Raw genomic sequence first — 19,725 nt, 5'->3', positions numbered from 1 at the left:
TGCATAGAAGCAATAAACCAAAATACCACAGTTGATATCCAATTTTATTTATTATTTATTTATTAAATTTACATCCCATACTTCCTCCCAGAAGGCACCCAGCGCAGCAAACAAAAATACTAAAAGCACTCTAAAACATATTTTAAACAAAACACTTTGAAACATATTAAAACAAAGCATCTTTAATAACATGTTAAAAAAACACCTTTAAAAATATTAAAACAAAACATCCTAAAAACGTATTTTAAAAAAAAAAAAGCTTTAAAACCATCTTAAAAAGCAATTCCAACACAGATGCAGACTGGAATAAGGTCTCTACATAAAAGGATTGTTGAAAGAGGAAGGTCTTCAGTAGACGCCGAAAAGATAACAGAGATGGTGCCTGTCTAATATTATGGGGAGGGAATTCCAGAGTGCCAGTGCCACATTACTAAAGGTCTGCTTCCTATGTTGTGCAGAACAGATCTCCTGATCAAGATGGAATCTATAGGAGGCCCTCACCTGCAGAGTGTAGTGACTGACTGGGTATATAAGGGATAGATCTTTCAGGCATCCTGGTCCCAAAATGCATAGGGCTTTGTACACCAAAACCAGAACCTTGAACTTGGCCTGGTAGTCATGTGTAGAGTAGGCCCATTGAAATAGTGCACTTAAACCCATTTATTTCAGTGGGGTATAATCTGAGCTTGATATAGATATCACCTCAATAAACCAATCCTGTCCTGCACAAATACTTCAACAAAATGAGTTTTTGAGCTAGCAAAACATACACAAGTAGATTTATTCATATGAAGCAATGTATAATAATGTACTTAATTTTTTTCATCTTATTTTTCTGACTTTTTTCATGGCCATACACAACTTCCATAGAAAGAGGTATGTAGTATGATCCAGGATCTCAGAATGTATCCATATTACTCCATGCACACCACACACACTCTTTTGAAATATTATGAGGATACTGGAACAAATTGTGTGAGCTTTTAAATATACAATCATTACATTGTAAAAACTGCAATGAAAGTGCAGGTCGATAAACTGGCCAAAATAAATGCTAAAATAAAACAAAAGCATTTGAAAATAGTGCCTGCAAACTGGAAGAAGTGAAGGAAGAAGGAATGAAACAAGAAGGTGTAAGTGGATATGGGGAATGCACTTGGGAGGTAGCCTGTGGGTGGGAAGGGAATGCTCAACATTTGTTGATAAACAGCTAACTTGTGTCTAGGGAAAAAACCCTGAAAAACCAGTTTCTATGGAGGTGCTGATTCCAAAAAGAAATGTACCTCTGTAGTGAGATGGTTTAGAGCACATTCACACTAAACTCATTGGCTGCACTTGCCACAATCTGGATCCATATTCTAGATGACCCCTTCAGTCACTATGCTATCAAATACTTTGGTTAGGCACAAGAACTGCTGCACCAGTCCTTGTGCTAGCATTGTGTGGTGACCTATGATGCTGAATAATCACAACTAACTCAGGATGCTTTGGTACAATCTATGCATATGCACCATCTTTGGCCACAATGGATCACATACAGGCATCATACGCCATCAGGTTCATGCAAGCCCAACAAAATATACTGGCATTGGCACTAGATGCTTATGTATAACAGCTTAAGAATCCAAGCTCAAAGAGATACTGACAGATTTTGCATTTGTGCAATTTAGTTATTATTAGTGAAAGACATGCTAGCCACTCCCCCCGCTCACATCGGACCGGCACAGAAATGAGCCAAATTATTATTTTTTAAATGAAAAAGCTTGGCTTATTTTCCAATCCAATCTAAAGTCATATGCCCTCTGCTTCTCCTCTGCCATCCCTCCCTGATCCCTATCTGTTAGAGCTCTTCCAATCCATAAAAAACAGACTTTCCAGCTGTAGAAGATAGGAGCAATCAATGGCATACACGGGGATGCCTGAAGGCTGTGAAAAAGTGCCTCTGTCGGGCTTCTTGGAGTATGAAGAAGTTGCTGCTCCATTCCCTGTAGGTATCTTTCAAACTGAGATACACATGATCATTTCAGAGCAGTCTTCACCAACTCCCCGATCACTAGCTATGATGGCTGGGGCTGATGGGTGTTGGGAATCCAGCAACATCTAGGGAGCACCATGCTGGGGAAGGCAGCTCTAGAGGCTTCTGTCACATTGAGTCCATCACCCATTTCCTGATGGAAACAGAGATCAATGGCAGGGGAATTTGGTAACTAAGCTGGCCTCTACAACAGTGCTCAGATTTAAGTGGGATACAGTAGGAATTGTCTTTACTGTGTTATTGTATGAACATTTTAGGTATTTTGTACTGTACATTGTTTTAAATTTTTCTGGTTTTTAATTGCTTTTATTTGTATTTTATCTTATCAATTTACTTTAGTTTTTTTGTATAGAGCAACTAACAAATGTAATAAATAATATGACTCTGCACACTCCAAGGAACCGACAGGCTAAAGAAAGCATAAGAGTCCTTGCTCTGCTCCATCCAGCATTCATTCCACCAGAACATGGACAATAACTTGGGAGTAATCTCCCATTTCTCAATGGGAGGACGTCTATAGGAGGCAATATAGCACAACTCCATTATAGTCTGTTTATTTTACTGCTGGTCCAGCATCTCAGGTCAGCCTTGGCCAGGCTGTGGACCTTGGCAGTGGATGTTTAGACTGACCCTTGACACCAGCCTATAGTCCTTACAAACAAAAAAATATACCTGTAATATAAAGGACATAGAAAAACAGGTTGCTTACCTGTAGCTGATGTTCTTTAAATAGTTATCTGTTTCTTAGCTATTTATTGTAATTTATTGTCAATAGAGTGGCACACTTTGTGCTGTTTGAAGCAACAATTGGAAAAACATTAATCTGAAAGAACTTTTGGTGCACAGAAGGTATTCTATTTTAAGGCTAAAAGTATTTTTATTCTCACACAGTATATTGTTTTAAGATCATATAATGAATTATTATGATTATGTTTTTATCACTGTAATCTATGAAAACTTCTATTAATTTGGGTTTGTGTTTAGTATTATTGCTCTGCTTCTGTACTCTGATATTATGAGCCATTGCTTAGGCAGCCTTTCCCAACCAGTGTGCCTCCAGATGTTGTTGGACCACAACTCCCGTCTTATCCTGACCATTGGCAATGCTGGCTGAGGCTGATGGGAGTTGTGGTCCAACAACACCTGGAGGCACACTGGTTGGGAAAGGCTGGCTTAGAGCATTTAAATTTGATTTTAACATGCTCTCAAGAAGAATGAACAACCCCCTACCCCAATATCAACTTTTGACATTAGTGCTACCATGTACAGGGCACTTTAAATCACTCCAGGTGGTGGCTTATGGTTTGTTTGTTTTTAAACAAGGCAATGAAGAAAGGCTTCCAGGCAGGATCTCACCCAGGCACTGAACAGATTCAGACCCACTTAACTTCAACAAAGCGGTTGCATTATATACTCTCAGAACATTCCTGGGACAGGATGACATTTGTGGTAGTACTGCATTCACTGGTGAACCACTGCATGTGATTCACATTGTGTCAGCTGTCATATGATGTTAATGCAGCTGCCAAAAAGCAGACATGGCTGATCAGCCACAGTTTTGAAACAGACTACAGAAAATTAGTTTGAAAAACATTTAGTTGGCCGGCAAAAAGTATTGACTTGTGCTGTATCACCGTAAGTGCAAGAATACAATATTTGCAACTAAACAATAGACTTGGAGGGTCCTTTGCTCAGATGGGGGGTCCATGATGAGAGAAAGGAAGGATATAAATGTAAAATAATAATAGTAAGTCTAGTAGTAACAAGACAGTCCTCCACTTATTTTACATTGCATCTCTATCACAAATCTGAAGAGCTGGATTTGGAATTCAGAGACTATAAGGAATACATCACACCATTTCTCAAGTCCAGCTTCCTATTTTTCTGGGTTTTTTCCCATTACAAAATCAAGACATGGCTGGGTAAACAACTTCACACATGCTTCTTAAATCCCCCCTCCCAAACACACACATTATTTTCATTGCTTACATTATTCCTAGACCAAGAAAGAGCATTCAGATTCATAATCTGTTGTTATAAATGTAGGCATTTATTTTTTGTTATTTTACAAGATATAAGGAAATTACATTTCTATATCAGGTTTATAAAAAGATGATAGAAAAAGATCATATCTGAATATTTAGCATTATATAGATTAATAAACCTCTGCTTGCTCAGACTGACACCTTTCAGAAGGCTTCAAGCTTAAATAACCATGCACATACACACACAGAGTACATAAAAAAGAACTGAATTCACGCTGACTATCACCACTGTAATGCTAGTTAATTTGAACTGGATACTGTGTATTAAAATATTCATTAATATACAGCTCTTAAAGGCTTTAAGGACAGAAGGGGGGGAATACTGATTCAAAAGTGTTGCTTTCCCCCCCTAGAAAATACATAAAAGACAGTGAAAAGCAGTAAATATATATCCTTTCATTTATCCATCAACGGAAAATAGACATGCAGCCTGTGAGAATACAATATTCATTTTGCTGCAGAAGAACAGACATTGCATAACAATGAGATTTGCTAATGAAATCAACCATCAACCTAGAATACATATGTATTAAACCAAGACCTCAGTGTCATTTTCTTTTTGCATCGTTTGTTCCTTCTCTGAATTTTTTTTTTTTTTACCCTTTCAGTATTTTGTCCTTGCCGTCGTCACGGCTTCAAACATAGCACTATTGTACAACATTGCATAAATATTATAGATGGAATGCTTTTTATTTTAACACTCTTCTCCTGTTAAATGTAGATGCTAACTGTGTATGTTCTATCAGCATTGTTAATGTACCCTTGAAGGAAAAATCAATGGGTGCTAAGGAGACAAAGGGGGTTTATTTCTCTGGAAAACTGTTGGGAGTATTTCTCATCAAAACTGTTTGCTATTTAGACTGTGTAGCTGTACAAACGTTAAGTCTAAGAACTAAAAGAACATACTTAATTCAGCCTTTTGTGTTCCCTAAAAATTACAAATAGACATAGTGAAGAACTATAACATGCAATTCACTGATAGGCAAAACTATCTCCATCTTATTAAATGTTAGTAAAATAATCCTAAAGATCCTATAATGCATGTAGTCTATAGCTGGTCTGCTGGTTATGCATGTAGTTGTGTATCTGAAATGTTATTTTAAAATTATTTGCTTAAATTGTTGATAAGCAACATTCTTTTGCAGATGTGAAAACAACCAATCGTTAAGAAGCTATTCATTTCAAATACACAACAATGCATGTTTTAATTTTCTGAAATATAATGCTAGAATGCATAAACTGGATTTAATTAACCTACACACCTAATAAAATCATCAGCACATCCTTCTGTTGATGTAATTAATCCTAATTCATGGCACCAATAATTTCTGAGATAGCTGTATTGCTACTAACTAAGGGAGTAACTCATCAAGCACTACTGCTGCTGTAGAACCCTAATTCATACTGACACAGCTTGTGCAGGAGCCTGTACAAACAACACTAAAATTCATGGAGGAGCACTGGTTGGCAAACTGTTGCTGGGCATTATAATGTCTCCATGTTCCCTGCCTTAATTTTTATCCACTGGTCCTATTTCACACTTTAAGCTACTTCCTCATTTAAAACAACAACAATAACATGACAATGATAAATGTAAATATAGGCTTGGTTGGAACTATAATCCATCTAAATCTTATATTTGTTTACCAACTACAATTCATTTTCTCTACTATTTATTTATTTTCTTACATTTCTGTCCCACCTTTCTTCCATTGTGGAACCCAAGGCAGAGTTCCCAGGTCCATTCAGACACTGAACAGACCCGGACCTACTTAGCTTCAGCAAAGTGGTGGCTTCATGTGTCTTCAGACCCTGGAATCTAGAGCAACCAATGAAAATGTTTTTACTGACTCCTGGCATCCTCTTCCTAAACACAGCCAGTGCCCAACTTAGCCACCTGCTCGCACTGGGCCTGCTCCCATAGTGGTCATGGAAGGGCTTTCAATGCAGCAGAGGTACCCGCTACCAGAAGAAGAGGTGAAATTAATTCTGACAATTCCCCCTCCCTCCTGCACCATCTAACACCTAACCAAATCAGCTTCAGAGAGTTGTGTGACTCCAAAGAGGGTGAAAGGTGGTGTGGAGGGCTGAGGGTGGGAAGGGAATCTGCAAACATCCCCTCCTCTCCTTTTCTATTAGTGGATACCTCCGCTGGATTAAAAGCCTTTCTGTGAGTGCAAGGTCACTGTCTGGATTTCACCCACAAATTCCACTGGGCTAGCACAAGCCTAAGGGCCCCTCCAGATGCCCCTTTTATTGAATGTTCATCTTGATTTGAGCTCATGATGTTATTGGTGGGGGGGTTAGGTGGTCAGACTGCTTTGTTTGCTATGGTTACCTGCTGAAATTTGGTAACTTTTCACACCACAATGTTTGGGGAGGGTCCTGCTTTTGTTATACTATACAGTAGGGCCCCACTCATACAGCAGGTTCCATTCCAGGCCCCTGCCGAAAAACCGCCGGAAAGTGGGGCCCTACTCAGCTGTAGTGTGGGAACTTCCCATGCTCCAGCTGACAGAGATCAGCTGGAGCGCGTGAGCTCCCTGCACTACAGCTGATCGCACGCTACAGTTGATCCCTGTCAGCTGTAGCACGCAATCAGCTGGAACGTGGGGAGCTCGCACACTCCAACTGATCGCTGTCAGCTGGAGCGAGGTGGCTGGAGCTCCCTGCGCTACAGCTGATTGCCCTGCTGGCGCCACCATATTAACGGGGCGCCGACAAGCAGGGCCCTACTGTAGTGCAAAAGCACTCTTCCAGACAGCGATAATGCGGTAACATTGGGGAAGCATCACAGAACAAATAAAGCAGAATGATGTGTGGACAGTCTAATATATATTCATCACTGATGCACTATTGCATCAATATCATGTTTCAGAACACATCCTCAAAAAACACCAGTTTAGTGGGTCCTTAAAAGTCGTTCTTTAGATGATGGCCAATACGATTAAAGGTGTTTTACACATAGTTACTTTTCTTTTCAACTAGAAAAACTTACTGTGGGAGGATTCAGATTACCATTCTTGCTTACCACCCAGTGATTTTCTTATCTTCAGGTCAATACACACGGTAGTGGATCACCAGGAAGGTCTGAATTGTGTTTTTGGAATAGGGCTGCACAGGCTGAGGAAGCACAAATATCTGAAGCTTGCTCAGCTTCCACTGGCCAGCAAACTACAATAGGAGCACTTGTCAAAGAAGAGCTCCATCAAATTTCTTTACGGCAACTATACTTCCCACACTTCATGCCCCTGAGTCAGATGTCAATCTCATCTTCTTAGGGGTCCAAAGGTTCTTTCCAAAGTCACAAAAAGCTTGGGAGTTCACGTATCTTTACTGTCCGTTTTGTTTGTCTTTTTTTTTTAACTTTGCCCTTCACTCTCAAGCTTGAAGTTCTATAACAGCTGATAAAAGGCTTCCGATATCTATTGTAATGGCAAGCCCTCCTAATGCTCACTGAAATGCAACACATTTCCAGTAGTGCAGTGGCAAATTCAGAAGCGCAGGGTCCCTTCATTATGGTCACAGCCACGCCCCTCCCCCTTTTTTTCTGCTGGGTTGAGAATGAGATCCTTGTTCATGCCTTCTCCCACAAAAAGAATCATCCGTAGGAGCCAATAAGCATGAAAGGGGAGACAGTTAAGCTACTAAAAAGAGTCTTCTCAGTGGCTGACTTACCTCATTTCACTATGATTGGCTCCAATCAGCAGGAAAGGATAAAGAAACATGTTAGAAGACTCTTCTCAGTAACTAACACATTCCCCTTTCATGTGGGATGGTTCGAAGGATGCTGGAGACATAGGGACTCTGCTGGGACCCTACTTCCCAAAACATAAGACTTTCCCAAGACCCTGGATGACTACACCCCTGCACATTTCAAGAAAAAGGAGGAGAAGGAGAAGAAGAAGTCATAAAAGACTAATCTGAGTCACCCACTCCCAAGTAATTTCTAGGCTTCTATTTTTCTCCTTCATAGAAATCAGTTCATAACTACATTTACAAAAACACTAACAGAGAACAGATAGTTTGATCAAATGGACTCACTTTCCAGAGCAAAGACAGCAACCTCAGGAGTTGAGAGAGAACAGATTTTAATGCAATAACCTTGACCCTGGAAAGCATAGGGTCACTTTCCTTAGTGATGAACTGTGATTGCTTTCTATAATTCTAACAATTGTCAAGTGGGAGAAAGTGTAGCCCAGGAGGGTTATAGTTGTGAAGTACTTGCAGTTTTAATTGTAACAATTATTTATTGCTCTGCAATATAGGTCAACTGTCCAACTGAACATCCTTTACATGATGTTATATGCTCTTAGGGCCAAAGACAGCTCCCATTGGCATCAATACTTCCACCACAGCAGACAGCCCTTAGAATATACAAGAGTTATATCACTTTAAGAGATTATTTGAAGAAAAGAAGATTCTGAATTATCTAATTAGATAATATTTACACATTACATGAACTAAGATTTATACAAATGTTTAAGGAATTAATCACATATCTGTCTAATACAAGAGCCTTTCACAAACCTACAGATTGAAAGCACAGAACTTCCTATACCACCAAAACATTAATTATGGATCACAGTTCAATGCGATAAAGTGAGCTCAGCATCATTTGAAGCTGCTAGGATACAATCCTGAAACCACTTATCCATAAATGAATGGGATAATTCCCAAGTGGATGTTTTGAAGCCAGGAGTAGTACTTCAGGCAAACTCCTTTTTAAATTGGTTTACAAAGCCCTTTTAGAAAATCTTTGAGTTTACAAAGCCAAATTAAACCCTTTTCGAAAACAATCACAAACCTTCAACACACAATTTTTTTTGTAGTCTGCATTCATATTTTCCAGATGAAGAAGGCAGCATCTTCAATACATATAACATAGTTCCTAAATCATTTCCTGAATTAAATCTATTTCCACAGTAGGGTAGTGGCAAATTCGGAAGTGCAGGGTCCCTTCATTATAGTCACAGCTAAACCCCCTCACAGCCACATAGGGTTACCAGACTCCGGTATCGCGCTTGCTCTCCTGACCACCAGTCAGAATCACTCCCATGCCCCTGAATCTCTGGCTTTTGTGAACGCCCACCCGGCCGTGCATGTGTGTCCTAGCTTCCAGACATGCATACGCCAATTCACCCCTTGCTTCTACCTGCTTTGACGCCTCCTTCCTTTGCCCCCCTCCTTTGCACGCACGTGCATTGCGCCACCCACTCTGGCAACACAACCCACCAAACTAGGGACGGGGAAGGACTCCATCTGCTCACTGGGTGACCCTGGGCCAGTCACTGCCTCTCAGCCTCAGAGGAAGGCAATGGTAAACCACCTCTGAATACCTCTTACCATGAAAACCCTATTCATAGTCTCCATAAGTCAGGATTGACTTGAAGGCAGTCCATTTCCATTTTGCATCCATGCTCTCTAAGCTGGTGAGAAGGAATGACCTTGTCACTTCAGCTGGACCTGGGAACACCCTCTTTTAGGTAAGATTTCTATCTTAATTTCCTATCAGATAATTTTTTTAATGGTATGCTCCAAGCAACTGTGGTTGATACTTAATGTGTCATGCTTAATGACATCAGTAGGCCCTGCCCCGTGACATCAGTAAGGCCCACCCCATGATATCACTAGGGCTCGCCCCATGACATCACTAGGGCCCGCCCACATTTTCTCAGGTTTTCGGATGGTTCCAACCTGGCAACCCTACGGCCACACTGTTCTAAAATTAGACAACCTAATATTATAGATACTGCTTTCTGCTTCTCTATTCTTGTTAATGCCTTCTCTCATGAGAACAAACATCCCTAGGAACCAATCAGTATGAAAGGGGAGTGTGTTGACTACTGAGAAGAGTGGCTTTTCAGTGGCTGACTCACTTCCTTTCACTCTGATTGGCTCCAACTAGCAGGAAAGGACAAGGAAGCATGCTAGCACTCCCCTTTCATAGGATGTTGGAGACATAGGGAACCTGCTACCCCCCAAAAAAGTCTAAGCCCCTCCCCAAGACCTGGGACAACTACGCTCCTGCTCACATAAAGCAGTAACAAGGGTGTACACATAGTTAGGTACAGGGCCAGCACAAGAGGGTAGCCAGGTTGGGCCCTAGCCAAGGTCCCCTAGGGCCAGAGGGGCACCTGAAGTGCCCCTCCTTAGGGTAGGTGGGTAGGGCTTCCATTCTGTGATCCGGGGCAGCGTCAGCTCCCAACCCTGTCACGGATTGCAGAGAAGGAGCTCCCAGGCACCCCCTCTACAACCATGCAGGCCCATGAAGCATGCCCCACCTACCTCTTCCATTGGGGTGAATGCTGGCCACACTGCGCCCATGCCTGCCATCAACCATGATGGCAGCTGAGGCATCAGCACCTTAGGGAAGCTTTGTCCGCCATCTTGGTTGATGGCAGGAATATGCATGCAGCATGGCCAGCATATACTGCAGCGGGAAAGATAGGGGTGGGCTGGTGCTCAAGGGCCCAGTCATGCCTGGTGCCGGTCCTGGTTAGCTATGCATAGTGAGGTACTGCTATTTAGTCTTGTATTCTTGGTTTGGCATTAGCTGTGATCTAGAATAATATAAACCACTGTGATATAACACACACACAGTATATCAAAGGATGTCTAAAAAGTTCTGAAATGCTCACAGTGACATAATTTAAATCACCCCTGTGTGTCATAGGCATTTTTATACTTGTACTCCTAAATATTTTCTTTTCTCTCAACTCCCAGGGGTATTGAGAGGCAATGCAAGCTTTAGGGGTCTTGCCATCTCATTCATTTTAGATTTTTGTGCTTTTCATTTTAATCGTGAGACCAAGCTAAAACACAATTGTAGGTTCTCTCTCTCTCATTTAAAGTACAAACACACTTAAAAGCCGTTTTAAACATTTAGGTAATAAAGCAGGCTTATGTTTCTTTTATAATGAAACAGCTCAATTTGTCCTGAATTATGATGACTACTATTTATCTACTTTTAAGGAATAAAAAGCAGAGGACAATTTATTAAAGCAAGAACATAACTCCTGAACACTGGAAGGTCACAGACTGTGAGTTGAGCTGCTAGCAAAAACATCTCTGATGCTCCAGAGCTGCCATTTTTCTTCCTTGACAAAGACTCCATCTGCCACAGAGCCATTTACAGCCTCAGAGTCAGAATATCAATGATTTCCAACCATTCTGTAAGTCTGCTTTCACCTTGACATCACCTCTGTAATACATCTAAAACAGATGATACATACATCCCTCTGCAAGCTCCACAACCATGTTTTATGCTGCAGATAGGCATTTAAGCCACTTCCTGATAAACCATTTTATATTCTTGCCAAATTGGAGAAGACAGAGTTTAAAACTGGAACATTTCCTACTTTTATATTTCCCTGCATATCTTAAACAAGTTACAGTCACTTCAGAATGTGGGGATGGAAATTATTTGAGCCCATCAACATATTAAGGGCATGTTTGCACAAGATTAAGAAGCAGGCAGGGACTCTGTGTGATGATTCACTGTATGCGATCCTCACAAGTCCCCTCTGCACAGACTGCACTTATTGTCTAGTGATCTGCACAGCAAATGGGAGAAATAGCAAGGTCTGCCCTAGCAGTGCAGTCCACAAGCACATTTATCTTTTTTCAGTTGTAGCTCTTCTTTTCTTTTTTTTAAGTTGAACTGGGAGGAGACATTCTAAAAGATTTTACCTGAACAAAGCTCTTTAACTGACATCAGGGCTGCTGAGAGGGGCTTACTGCTGTACTGGACCCCAGAACCAGCAGACTCTGAATTTTCATGTGTTTTTTTTTTAAAAAGGAAGTCTCTAGCTCTTGTAGCAAGTTATAAAGAAAAATGTGCAGGCACCAATTGAAGCAACTGCTTTGTGAGATATGCTCCTGTCTTTCAGTGTTTTAGCCAATGAGTGAAGTCAGAACTGTGACTGCTGACTGTAACAGAGAAATTTGGAATTATGAAAGCACAAGAGGAAACCCTAAAACGAGTTCAAAATGACACAGAAAGTCCCTTCTCCACCTTCATTCTGAAGCTGTTTTGAGGTTTTCCTTGGCGCGTGTCACCTCACCCTAGTTTTTCTCTAGATTCTAATAATGGAGAAGGGATGCCTTGGTCATTTTGAAAGGATGTCCTGAGTAATTGTGAAGCTCTGTTTTTAAACAGTTGAAGTGGAATTGTTGCCCAGAGAAAATATTTGAGAAATCCAGGATTTTAGCCTAGCTGTTTGAATGGACAGTAGCATGTTCATCCAAATGCAAAACGTAGCAGCAAAGACAGGAATTTATGCTCTAACAGGTTTGATTTCATGAAAAAATGTTTTTCTGAGTGTGTAAACGTTAAAAAGCTACATTACAAATTCAAATACAAATAAAACCCAAAATTAGTGGGGGGGAAAAACTTGGCCTGCCCAAGATGCATGTTTTCAGCCTGATATGCTTAAACTACTGCACTTAAGGAAAGGTGAGCATGGTCAATTAAAAGCATAGAGTACACCTAGAATTTTGCTAGAATACATTTCACCTCCCACTGTTTTATCTTGTGCAAACTGAGACACTCCTCATGTCCACTGGAGACTATTCTGCAGAACAGTCAGTGCCATTATTTCACAATTGGTTTTGCTGCTTTTTGTTAGCGTTGCAAAGTGTTGCTGTACTTCACACATTCACAGAAACAGAAGCAAAAGAGAATGATTTACTATAGGAAACATCACTAAAATTGCAAAATAAATCAAATCAATTTTTAAAGTGACTATCTGAACTATATCAACTGTTTTAATATTGTTGCTTCCTCCCTGCTAAAACAAGATCAGCACAACACAGCACATCTCTTGTTCCTGTTATTTGGGATGATTGCAAGTGTTGCCACCACTCACCATATGCGCAGAGGCACACGTTACCAAATTCTTCCAAGCTACACAGGAAGTGGACTGTGAAAGACCAACCCAAATCGTGTTTGCATTTACAAATTGCAGGGCAGTACAATATCTCAGAGAGAAGGTCAGGTCCCCTGCTCCCCTGGTGTATTCATTATAGCTGCCCAATTTCCGTGCTTTTTAAAGTTTGATAGAAATATCTGTTGGCTATAGGTACATTCTTAAACCACAAGTTTTTTGGCATAATAGTGAATTTCTCTGCTTTTAATCCAGGAGGTAAGAAATGAGATCCTGTGCAAGTTTGCTGAGAAAGGATTGATCATTTGCATACTTATTGAGTTCAGTGGGATTTATTCCCCTGCAATCATGCTTGAAATGGAAATGGACTGCCTTCAAGTCGATCCTGACTTATGGCTACCCTATGAATAGGGTTTTCATGGTAAGCGGTATTCAGAGAGGGTTTACCATTGCCTCCCTCTGAGGCTAGTCCTCCCCAGCTGGCTAGGGCCTGCTCAGCTTGCCACAACTGCACAAGCCAGCCCCTTCCTTGTCCACAACTGCCAGCTGGGGGACAACTGGGCTCCTTGGGACTATGCAGCTTGCCCACGGCTGCACAGGTGGCAGGGCACGTAACCCGAGCCACGGTGCGGATGATCTTTAGCTGGCCCTTTACACCCAGGAGACACGAGTGGGGATTTGAACTCACAGACTCTGGACTCCCAGCCAGGCTCTCCTCCCCACTGTGCTATATCATGCTTAGGATAAGTAAAACTGACAACAAGGGATGAGGAAGGGGGGGGAGCAGGCAGGAGGGGGAGGAGGGGGGAGGTTTGATCATTTGCATGTTTACTGAGTTCAGTGGGATTTACTCCCATGCAATCATGCTTAGGATAGGTAAAACCAGAGCTTGGAAAAGTTACTTTTTTGAACTACAACTCCCATCAGCAGGGCAGGGGAGGAGGAAGAAGGAAGAAGGGAGGAGGAAAGGAGAGGAGAGGGGAAGGAGGGGAGAGGCTGGTCTGATCATTTCAATGCTTATTGAGTTCAGTGCGATTTATTCCCCTGCAATACCGGGCCACGTTCAAGGTTCTAGTTTTGGTGTACAAAGCCTTATACAGCTTGGGACCAGGATACTTGAAAGATCGTCTTACCTTATATACCCAGTGGATCACTGTGCTCTGCAGGTGAGGGCCTCCTGCAGATGCCATCTTATCAGGTCTGTTCCGCACAACATAGGAAACGGACCTTTAGTGTGGCGGCACTTACCCTGTGGAATTCCCTCCCCTTAAATATTAGGCAAGCACCATCTTTTTGGCGCCTTTTGAAGACTTTCCTCTTTCAACAAGCCTTTTAAGTTGAGACCTATCCCAGTCTGCGTCTGTGTTGGAATTGCTTTTTAATATGTTTTTTTAAAAACAATATGTTTTAAAAGCTTTTTTAAAAAAATGTTTTTAAAGTTGTTTTGTTTTGGTGTATTTTAAGGTCTGTTTTTATGATGTTTTGATGTGTTTTTAGCGCTTTTGTTTGTCGCCCTAGGCTCCTGCTGGGAGGAAGGGCAGGATATAAATAAAATAAAGTAACAAATAAATAAATAAATCATGGCTAGATTAGGTAAAACTGACCATGGGGGAGGAGGGGGAGAAGGGGGAGGGGAGAGGGAAAGAGGAAGGGGGAGAGGGGAGGGGTTTGGAAGGGGAGGGATGAAGGAAGGAGCAGGGAAGGGGATAGGAAGGAGGAGGTGGGGAGGGCAGGTTTCATCATTTGCATGCTTTTTTAGTTCGGTGGGATTTACTCCTGTGCAGTCATGCTTGATGGACTGCCTTCTGACTTACAGCGACCCTATGAATAGGGTTTTCATGGTAAGCGGTATTCACAGCAGGTTTACCATTGCTTTCCTCTGAGGCTGAGAGGCAGTAACTGGCCCAAGGTCACCCAGTGAGCTTCATGGCTGCGTAGGGATCTGAATCCTGGTCTTTCAGGACCTGGAGGAGGGGCAGGGAGAGGAGGAAGAGGGCAGGAAGAGGAGGAAGAGGGAGGAAGGGGGACAGGAGAAGTTTGGATGGGTGTGCACTGGGCAGAGGGAAAACATCTTTCCTTTCCAAAAGGAAAACACTGTGAACATTATCATTCTTTTTCAGGGTTTTCCCCACCTTTTTATTCTACAGCAGGCACATGTAGTCTCCCACCCAAATTTAAACCAAAGCTGTCCCTGGCCACATCCACACCAGACTTTTATTTCACTTTACACAGTCATGGCTCTCTCAGTGTGCAGTTTAAGCAACTTTATTTGCAAACAGAAGAACAAAGATGTATTTCTCTAAGAACTGAAACAGTGGTTGTTTGATCCAAAAATAGAGCAGACCATTGCAGAGCAAATTAACTTTTAAAACTGTCTTCCCTATATGTATAGACCTATTTAACATATTTATCCCGTAAACAAGCTATACAAACTTTGTTGTAAACAAAAATTTCTTTAGGAGATTTTGACATTTCCTAAACAATAGCAACTAAAAGGAATTCTCAAGGTTTTACTCAAACATATTACTGCTGTTTAATAAAACTAGCTGGTCTCTATAATAAAATACTACTGAAAATTCTGTTTAAATCTGAATCCTTCCAATTGCCATCTTACAGTAAAGCTTTATAAACTACTCATTCCACCTAACAGATGCTAATCATCAGCTGACAAAACGCAATCAAAATCTGTTCGTTAGCCATTTACCAAAATGGACAATACACTTTTATGCATGTCTATTCAGATGAAAGCCCCACTGAGTTTGAAGAGACACGCACTGTAGTCCTATAAACAATTAGCTGGGGTTCGGAGTAGGTCCCTTAAAATTAAAAATTACTTGCTTCTGAGTAAATATGTACAGGGTTACACTTTTTCTCAGGTAAGTGTATATAGGATTGCTGACTTAGAGCACAATCTACACATATCTACTCAGAACTAAATCACACTGAGTTTATCTAGCCCTGTAGCCAGAGTAGGACAAATTGAGGAACTGCTCCTCCCCCTCACACCCAGATTATTAATTTTGTTATTGTCTTTTAAATTAAACACTAAACACTCATGCATGATTTGATCATGAATGTAGGTGCCGATTTGGTGTGCATTACCGAGACCTGGGTGGGTGAGCTGGGAGGAGTTGATCTGACCCAGCTTTGCCCACTTGGATACTCGGTGCAACACTAGCACAGGCTGCGGGGGGGGAGTTGCTGTGGTCTACAGAACTTCCATCTCTGTCACCAGGAAACCACTCTGTCTTAGAGCTGGCTGTGAGGGCCTGTACCTGGTGCTGAGCAAAGGAGGCAGGAAACTAGGGTTGCTGCTGGTGTAACATCCACCCGGCTGCCCAACAGCTTCTCTGATAGAGTCAGCGGAGGCCGTCTCGGCTGTGGTATTGGAGGAGCCCGGAACGATAGTGCTGGGTGATTTCACTGTCCATGCTGAGGCTGCCTCTAGTGTTTCGGCTCAGGACTTCATGGCCTCCATGACAACCATGGGGCTGTCTCAAGTTGTCAACGGCCCGACGCATAGGGCAGGGCACACCCTCGACTTGCTTTTTGCTCCAGATGGAGAAAGGGATGGTCTGGAGTTAGGTTGGGCGGATGTCACCCCATTGTAATGGTCAGATCACTTCCTGGTGAAGTTTAGACTTACAGCTCTGATCCTCCCCTGGAGGAGTGATGGACGGTCCACCCCCGGAGACTAATTGATTCCACTGGATTCTTGAATGCTCTGGGGGAATTCCCAGTAGACAGAGCAGGTGATCCTGCTGAAGCCCTTGTCAAGCTGTGGAACAGTGAGGTGCATTGGGCTCTTGATATGTGCCCTCTCCAGCATTGTGGAGCCCAGTTTGCACTCTAGTACACCAGTGAGTTAAGGGCAATGAAACAGGCTGGACGATGGCTAGACCACAAGCGACAAAAGACATGCTATGAGGCTGATCGGGCACAAGTAAAACATCATAACCGTGCCTACTTCTCTGCCAACATGGCATCCTCAAGTAGCCATCAGTGGAGCTTTTCCGTATTGTCAGGGGTGTGTTGACATCAACTCCAGGAAATTGAATTTTTAGACCCTTCGGAGGTCCACTGTGAATTGTTTGCAAGGCACTTTGAGGGTAAAGTTGCTCACCTCCATAGCAATCTTGATGCGTCATCCACATCTACTGTAGTCCACAGTGAGGTGTCCAGTGCAACATCTGCTGCAACTTCTTGGGAATGATTTCAGTTGATGAGGCCTGATGATGTGGAGAAGGTGCTTGCAACAATGTGGCCAACAACATGTCCTCTCAACCCTTGCCCTTCTTGGCTTATTAAAGCTTGCCGAGGGGTTTGACCAAGTGGATCCAGGGTGTGGTCAATGCATCATTGTGGGAGGGAGTAGTTCCAGCTGCCCTGAAAGAAACAGTGATTCACCTGCTCCTGAAGAAGCCCACCCTGGACATATTGGTTTGCAACAACTACCACCTGGTCGCAAATACCCCCTTCTTAGGGAAAGCGACTGAGAGGAGCAGCAACTGCAAGTACTCTTGGATGAAACAGATTATCTTGACCCATTCCAGTCTGGGTTCAGGCCTGGTTACAGGACTGAAATGGCATTGGTCAAGGGTGACCTTTTTAGTGAAAAGGACAGGGGGAGTGCAACCCTGTTATTCTTACTTGATCTCTCAGCGGCTTTTCATACCATTGACCATGGTATCCTTCTCGGTCAACTTGGTGAGATGGGTATTGGAGGCACTGTTTTACAGTGGTTCTGATCCTATCTCCAGGGTCGTTTTCAGAGAACAGCATTGGGCGATTGTCTTTTGGCCCTCTAGCAGTTGTGCTGTGGGGTGCTGCAGGGTACCATCTTGTCCCCCATGCTGTGTTTAACTAATCTATATGAAGCCCTTGGAAGCAGTTATCAGGAGATTTGGGGAGAGGCATTAGCAGTATGCTGATGATACCCAACTCTGTTTCTCTGTAACATCTGAATCGGGAGAGGCTGTGCAAGACCGGTGCCTGGACGCTGTGGTGGGCTGGTTGAGGGCCAATAAACTGACTCTGAATCCTAACAAGACGGAGACACTGTGGGTTGGTGGTTCCCGAGTTTGGATAATTGGTCAATTGTCTGCTTTGGATGGGGTTGTACTCCCTCTGAAAGAGCAGGTCTGTAGTCTAGGGGTGCTCCTGAATCCATCTTTGTTGCTAGACGTCCAGGTGACCTCTGTGGCTAGGAATGCCTTTCACCAGCTTCGGCTAGTAAGACAGCTGTGGCTGTTTCTGAACAGGGATAGTCTGACCATTGTTGTCCATGCACTGGTAACCTCCAGATTGGATTACTGTAATGCGCTCTATGTGGGGCCACTCTTGAGGTTGGTCCAGAAGCTGTAGCTGGTGCAAAATGCGGCAGCAAGACTGCTCAGTGGAGCAGGTTATCACCAACATGTCACTCTGCTACTGAAAGAATTGCACTGGCTACCTATTAGCTACTGGGCTAAGTTCAAAGTCCTAGTTTTGGTGTAGAATGCCCTATACAGCTTGGGACCAGGATACCTGAAAGGCCGTCTTATCCCTTCTTTAACCAGTCAATCACTGTGCTCTGCAGATGAGGACCTCCTGCAGATACCATCTTACCAAGAGGTCCATTCCGCACAACATAGGAAACTGACCATTAGTGTAGTAGCGCCTAGCCTTTGGAATTCCTTCCCCTTAAATATTAGACAGGCACCATCTCTGTTATCTTTTCGGCACCTACTGAAGACCTTCTTCTTTCAAAAAGCCTTTTAAGTAGAGACCTTATCCCAGTTTGCATCTGTGTTGGCATTGCTTTTTAATATATTTTTAAACCTTTTAAAAAATGTTTTTAAAGCTTTTTTTAAAATGTTTTTAGAGATGTTTTGTTTTGATATGTTTTTAATAGTTGTGTTTTAATATATTTTGAAGTCTGTTTTCATGATGTTTTTAAGTGTTTTTGTTTGCCACCCTGGGCTCCTGCTGGGAGAAAGGGCAGGATATAAATAAACAAAGAAACAAACAAATAAGTAAGCAAATGACATGACAGACAATGACAACATGGATTTAAAGCAGGACAGCTTATTTTAAGTACAGGAGCAATTTATGAATAGGGCCCTCTGAAAAATTCAGTGAATAAAGCAGGATGAGTGTACAACAAAAGCCTCATCTGGAACAGCCCCCAAAAGTCTGCTCACTCATGACTTTCCCTGACTGATGGTGATTTTTTCATTATCAAAATCGCCATGTAATTTCTTGAAAAATTCTGGAAAACCCCATCTATATGACCCTTTAAGAGTTAAATATGAGATCTCTGTATTATGGGCTAGAGTTGGATTCCATCCTTTGGACTTTCCTTTGCTCTCCTTTTCAATTTCAGTTATATTCTCTGCCCAGCCAGCAATAAAGAAGCATATTTGTTTGCCTGGAGTAAGAAGTTAAGTTTATTCTGTAGTTATGATGAGTAGAGCAGGACTGCATGCTAACTGCTAAAAGCTGAAATAAAGAGATAGCTTAAAGTGATCTGAAAGGATATCTACCCTACTCTTCACTCTTTTAAAGCACTCACTATACTCACAATCATACTGGCTATTTGTTGTTCTCCCCCCCCCCTTAGTACTTGATGGAATTTGCTCCCATAAGAGGCAGTGATGGCCACCAACTTGTATGGCTTTAAACTAAGATTAGACAAATTCATGGGAAGCTACCCATTAGCTACTGGGCTAAGGTGAAGGTTCTGGTTTTGGTGTACAAAGCCTTATACAGCTTGGGA

At 42.2% G+C, this 19,725-nt stretch overlaps 1 protein-coding gene across 17 annotated transcripts in view; it reads right to left on the bottom strand.

Annotated features, from left to right (window-relative positions):
* Positions 1 to 19,725, bottom strand: part of BAZ2B (bromodomain adjacent to zinc finger domain 2B) — a 309,197-nt gene that overhangs the window by 183,413 nt on the left and 106,059 nt on the right. For 2 of the 17 annotated variants that reach the window (XM_061608687.1, XM_061608689.1), the window contains exon 3: positions 14,836 to 14,932. The exons of 14 other annotated variants lie outside the window; for them this stretch is intronic. The gene's annotated coding sequence lies outside the window, so the exon portion shown is untranslated. Of the gene's footprint in view, positions 1 to 9,426; positions 9,514 to 14,835; positions 14,933 to 19,725 lie in introns of those variants that run through there. One more of the 17 variants, XM_061608690.1, reaches the window with a different exon arrangement.

This window comes from Rhineura floridana, chromosome 2 (assembly GCF_030035675.1).
Source record: "Rhineura floridana isolate rRhiFlo1 chromosome 2, rRhiFlo1.hap2, whole genome shotgun sequence".
NCBI lineage: Eukaryota > Metazoa > Chordata > Lepidosauria > Squamata > Rhineuridae > Rhineura > Rhineura floridana.
This window is presented reverse-complemented; position numbering and strand designations above follow the sequence as displayed.